The following is a 6,197-nucleotide window of genomic DNA, read 5'->3' on the forward strand; positions in this document are numbered from 1 at the left end:
AGACCCCTGTCCCTGCCCTCCCGGCTTGCCCTCTCCCAACCGCTCCTTCCCACCCACTGGGCGCTGACTCTCCGGGGTGGGGGTGGGGGTGGGGGGGCCCTTGGCCCCACCGCCCAGGGTCTGCAGCGAGAAGGGCGTGGGCAGAGCTGGATCCTGTTGACGAAGCTTTGGGCTGATGGCTGGGGTTCGTGGGGTCCAGAGCCGAGGGCCAAGAAAGAATTCTTGACGACGTCTTTGGTGTATAAGGTGATTTTATTAAAGTCTGGGGACAGGATCTGTGGGCAGAAAGAGCTGCCCTGTAAGTGTGTGTTTGGGGGGGGGGGGGTGACCATTTTATGGAGTCGGGGAGATAAAGCCAAGAGGGAGTTTCCAAAGAGGCTTTCACAAGCTCAAGGCTTCCTGGAGGCCTGGCTCTGGTCAGGCCAAGGTTGTTTTTCCCTCTAGCAAAGCATCAGCATCAGGACAGCAGGGAGTCCCTGGACTTGAGGCTGTGATGGGATTGCCTTTTCCTGGAAAACTGGTGGAGACCTTATCCGTTTAACCTTCTGTTTTTTGTCCTTTCCTGGTTTGGGGGGACGGGGGTGCCGTCAGCCTGCCCCACGCTCCCTCATCACAGTGAGCGATGCGCACACACGCTTCTGTGTCTCTGGACGGGACCGAGCCCTCGGAGGGCGGACGTCTGCTCCTTCCCATGTCCTCGGCCGCCGCCGGGCCGGTACTCGCTGGCATCGACCCAGTCACCGAACAGGTGACCGCCACCCGCCACCCAGCTCCAGGCCAAGACGAGGGCGCGGGAACAGTCACTCGGCGCGAGCTGTCCGCTGCGCGCTAAGCCTTCTGTGCCCCTGACCGTGCTCGGCCAAGCGGCAGCCCGAACCTGGGCCCGGCCTCACCAGCGCCCCGCCGGGTCCGTCCACCCGCAGGCAATGCCCAGAGTAGCATCGTCACAAATACGCCCTAAGTAAAAAGATAATGGCTCATCAGAACAAAGAGAAGGCAGACTTTAGATCCGAGGGTGTCTGAGCCGCCACCGTTTTCCTTGATTCCCCGGGGCTAGAAAATAAATACAATTCAAACGTGAAGTTTGCTCGAATTCTCTGGCTAGGCCGGAAATAATGAAGTTGAAACCCTAGCCTCGAGCGGCGTCTTTGCAAAATGACTCAAAGGAACAACAGCCAGCTTTTCAATGACCCTCTGGGGTACGAAGTTTCTTTGTCTACTAAGGACATTGCTGGAGGCGACCAAGGTGATGAGGGACTCCAGCCAGTGTAGACACAGACAAAATCCCGGTTTCTGCTTCGCCCTCTGCCTTTGCACAGACAGGAGACACAGCCGGTCCAAGCAGAATAGGAGCAGAGACACGGGGGGGGGGGGGGCGGGGGGGGGTGCAGCAGGCCGATGGGAAGGCCTGGGGCGAGGGGCGAGGACCACCCACCCCTGCCTCCTCCCTGGGAGGCTGAGCCTGGGCCCCGCCCACAGCTCCTGGAAGGCAGCGCGCTGTCCCTCTCCCCATCACAGAGACAGAAAAAGGGGACTGCTTTTGATCAAACTCCGGATACGGCCGCTTGACCACCCAAGCAGAGCAATCACTTAGCCTTTAGCATCTTTGTCTTGGGAAACCAGGTCTTGCTTATTTTTATGCATTCCCAAGTACCCTGCCTTCCGCAGGGCCTTGAATGCTTCGGGGAGTCCAATTTCTGAGGCTGCGGCACCTGCTATGACATTGATGAGGGAGCCTCAGGCAGGCTGAGGACAAAGTACCCCAAGGTGGGATGTGTGTGACATTCCTTGGGCTCTCCTGGCTGCCCAAGAACAAAGGAGAGGAAAGGAAACAGAAGGTTCACTGAATAGAGATCACAGTCATGCAGGACAGGAGTCTCCGTCAGCTTACAAGTTAAATTACAAGAAAAAGGCAAGTTTATCGATAGCCTCATCTCCAGAAACTCCTACAGACTCAGTTTCCTGGAGCCCAACGTCACCCTCCCCTCCACAGTGATGTGGGGAAGAAAGGCAGAAGGAAACGGCAGGAAAAATTAAAGTCCTTATAACCTGCAGCCCATTGACAGATACTCGAGGCAAATGGAGTGAAATGTTTCTCCAGACCTCCCTACTACTGTCATAATGCTAATGCTCCCCAAGAGGGGAAAACAACCTTCACTGGACAAGAGCTAGGTCTCCGGGATCCAGGTGAGCCTTCCTTAGCATGCGAAAGCCTTTTGGAAACTTCCCCTTAAGTTTACCTCCCCCAGCTCCCAAATATATAACCAGTCTCCCCTCCTGGTCCTCCAGCAGGGGGGGACCCCTCTTTTCTGCCCAAGGGTGCTGTCCCTGGAATAAAACCACCTTTTTGCACCAAAGATGTCTCAAGAATTCTTTCTTGGCCATCAACTCCAGACCACCCACCCACACCCCCCGCCCCGCCATCACTCCAAAACTTCACCAATACCGTCTCCCTTTGCCCGGTCCCTCTCTGTCCCTCTCTACCTGTTGCCTTTCGAATCGCTGCGTTTCAAGCGTGTCTCCTTGATATTGTGGAATTTGGGTTTGCTTTTGAGCCATTCAAAAAAGCTTCTTTTTCAATGGGTAAGTGATGTGCACCCACGTGTATTCATATGACTGGTATGTGTGGTCTCAACTCGGTCACTTATATCGTGTGGCAAATACTGCGGGGGTTATGTTACCGTTAATGTGTCCTTACCTTATTTGGTGTGTCCTTTTTGTGAGAAATCCATTTTGGTTCTTGGGAAGGTTTGTGTTTTCGCTCTAGCGGTCACCTTTGGATTAAGACTTCACAGCGTTCACGTGGTGTCCCTGAAAAATAAAGCTTTCACAAGGTAACAGAACTCACCTCTACAATTACATCCCTCGAAGACATTCCAGAGATAAACGATGTGAATGTACACACTGGAAAGGACCCGCGGGGTGCCAGGAGAGACTGGCCCAGAATGATCCGCTGAGACGTAGCCTAGCAAACCTCCACGGGACTAAGTGAATACCATGTCCTCTCAATCCGTTGCCAGGGTCTGGCTGTCTGCGCCCTTCCCGGCCTTCCAGAAGTTTACTGATACATCCGTCAGCTGTCCGGGAGCAAGCACTCCTGTCCCCTTCGAAGGTCCTTCTAACTGAACTAAGCATCAAATTGACATGAGGCAGGTTAACAGGAGAAAATCAAATTTAATAGCGTACGTACGGGGAATCCACACAGACAGAAATCCCAGAGACAGGCCAAACGAGGTATAAATGTCACTCTGAACTAAGGAGAAGTGGGCAGGCGTCTGGGACTTCCATGCACAGGAGATAGACGAGAGAAAATGTTTGGTAAAAAAAAAATGTTTTCGTGGCCACACACAGTTGGGACACAGAGGACTTGGATCAAACCGGCTGCGCTAGGTTCCTGCTCCCCATCTACACCCCTAGTTCATGGTAGCACTGTGGTTATTTACTGTGAGCTCTCCTGGAGCAGGGCCTCGGTCTAAATTCTTTCTTCCACCGTTGAGGGGGACTTAAAGAGCTTTCCCTGAATCTTGGGTGCTTTGATTCTTTTTTTAGCTTAAAAAAAAATGTTTACCTTTGGGGGAGGGGGGGGAGGGGCAGAGAGAGAGGGAGACACAGAATCTAAAGCAGGTTCCGGCCTCCGGGCTGTCAGCACAGAGCCTGACGTGGGGCTCGAACTCACAAACCACGCGATCGTGATCTGAGCTACAGTCGGAGGCTCAACCGACTGAGCCACCCAGGCGCCCCTTGATTGCCTTTTTAAGTCAAAATAATCTTCATGCCAGCGTTGATGTGGAAATGTTGGGGTTTGTTGTGAATGGCTAAGAAAGAATTGTTGGGACGTCTTCAGTACAAAAAGGTGGTTTTCTCATAGCTCCGGGACAGGACCGGAGGCAGAAAGAGTTGCGCTGGGGTTGCGGGGAGTGACCAATGACACCCGTTCAAGTTGGGAGGGGTTAGGGACAGCACAAGCTTTCAAGGAATTTTGGAAACAAGACTTCCAGGACCCTGAGGGGGCTCGCTATTGTTAGGAAAATGTCATTTATTACTGTTTACTAAGAACTCAGTCATGAGACCCTTCAGATGTCTATGAGGGGGCCACGGGCTTAGAGTAGGATTGTCAACATAGATCTAGAGGGACTAGAGATAAAGGAAGTTTCCAAAGAAATTTCTAAATGTTTCTAAATCCTCAGAGGATTTTCAGGGGTGGGGTGGGGTGGGGTGGGGATAATGTTAAGCTAAGGTCACCTCTTGCCCTCAGCAAAGTGCCATCATCATCTAGGAGCTGGGCTCCTAGAGAGAGGCCACTCTGCCTGTTTCACGGACCCGGACCGGGCTGGAAACTATAAGGAAATTTAATTTTTGCTTTTGCTTATGTTTCCCACATCAAAGTGACCCATCCGGTTGGGTACTATTCACGTCTTGAACTGCACCTGTTGAGAATCTATTAAGTGCTTTCTCATTTGTAGTCTTTGTGCGTTGCCAGAAAGGCAAATGTTACAAAGGATAACCTCAATCTTGTTTAAAAAAAAAAAAAAAAAAATCCTTGTAGCCCTGATCAAGTCAGCCAACTTTACTGCATGGTTTTAACTGTGCTGAGATCCTTCAGAGACCTCCCGTCCAACAATTCCCACGGTCCTCGTTTTTGTAGGAGGACCATTTGCCAGTGGGCTCCTCTTTGGAGTAACGGCATCACAGTGTGTAAGCCCTACTCTACAGAATCCAAAAACCAGCAGCCAGACCAGCGTTGTCCACTGGGGTCTTGGGGCCCCATCCTTGTCCGGTTGGTAGGGGTCTTGGGGCCCCATCCTTGTCCGGTTGGTAGGGGTCTTGGGGCCCCATCCTTGTCCGGTTGGTAGGGGTCTTGGGGCCCCATCCTTGTCCGGTTGGTAGGGGTCTTGGGGCCCCATCCCCAGGACCTGTGAATATGACTTCATTTGGAATAGGGTCTTTGCAGATGTAATCAAGTTAAAATGAGGTCGTCGGGGTGGCCCTTATCCAAGATGTCCGGTGTCCTCCTCAGAGAGAGGAGAGGGGGATCTGACATGGAGACAGGCACACACAGCGGGGAGCCACGGGGAGACAGAGGCAGGGGCTGGAATGATGTGTCCATTTGCCAAGGACCGGCAGGAGCCACAAGGGACACGGGAGGACTCTCCCTCCAGCGTTCAGAGCAAGCGTGGCCCTGCCCACACCGTGGGCTCAGGTATCTGGCCTCCAGAACCACGAGAAGGCATTTCTGTGGTTTTAAGCCCCCCAGTTTGTGGTCCTTTGTATGGTGGCCCTGGGGACACACACAGAGCCTTAAAGATTCACCCTGCAGGGAAACAGAATCAAGACTAGACTCTGATGAGAAACTCGGCATCTTATTAAAAACCTTTTTGCTGTTGGAATCGATCACACCCACCTGGCAACCAACAATAATCAGAAGACGTGAGAGGAAGCATCAGTTACCCGAACAGCAGCACCTTTGACGGCCACTCAGTTCGGGGGGCTTCTGTTATAGACAAGGTTCGGAACGTGTGGGTGGTCTTAGGGTCAAGTAAGCCAACGTTCTGAAGGGTCGACCACAATGCCCGGCACCGAGTAAATTCTATGTTAAGTGTTTGGTAAGGAAAAGAACCAGGACAGATAGATGGGTCGGATTTCAACCCATGCGGCCAAACACGTGTGAAAAGGGCCGAGAGCGAGGAGGAACGGCGTCGAGGGTTCCCAAAGCTCGGGAAGCCCATTTCACGAGCCCTCCGTGTCCTCCGTTCATAGATGCGCCAGGTGGTGAGTCTGGGCAGCGCCTGCGGCCCCGACCGCCCAGCAGCAGAGCCGTTTCGTCCTGCACCCAACGGAGGGGCGCGGTGTCCACGGGGGGAGCCCTGACTTCTGAGGACTGATTTGCCGGTGGCCCCCGCACTTCCGTGTCTGGGCTACGTCCTCACAGAAAGGAACCGAGGCAGGATTTGAACCGGTCTTCAGTCTGCAGGTCAGAGCACCGACGGGGCGGGCACGCCGGCCGGCAGCTTGTCGCGCACCCAGTGTCCCCCGCGGCCCCTCAGAGCATCTCGCCTGCCAGCACCAGGCCCTCAGGGGACACACCCATGCGAGGCCATCGAGGGGGAGGGGGGGACGCGGGTGAACGTGTCCTGCCCCCTCTGGCCGCGAGGAACAAGACGCGTCCCCCTGAGGCAGCTGGCGGAGACACCCGGCCT

Source organism: Prionailurus bengalensis, chromosome B2, assembly GCF_016509475.1.
Source record: "Prionailurus bengalensis isolate Pbe53 chromosome B2, Fcat_Pben_1.1_paternal_pri, whole genome shotgun sequence".
Classification (NCBI taxonomy): domain Eukaryota; kingdom Metazoa; phylum Chordata; class Mammalia; order Carnivora; family Felidae; genus Prionailurus; species Prionailurus bengalensis.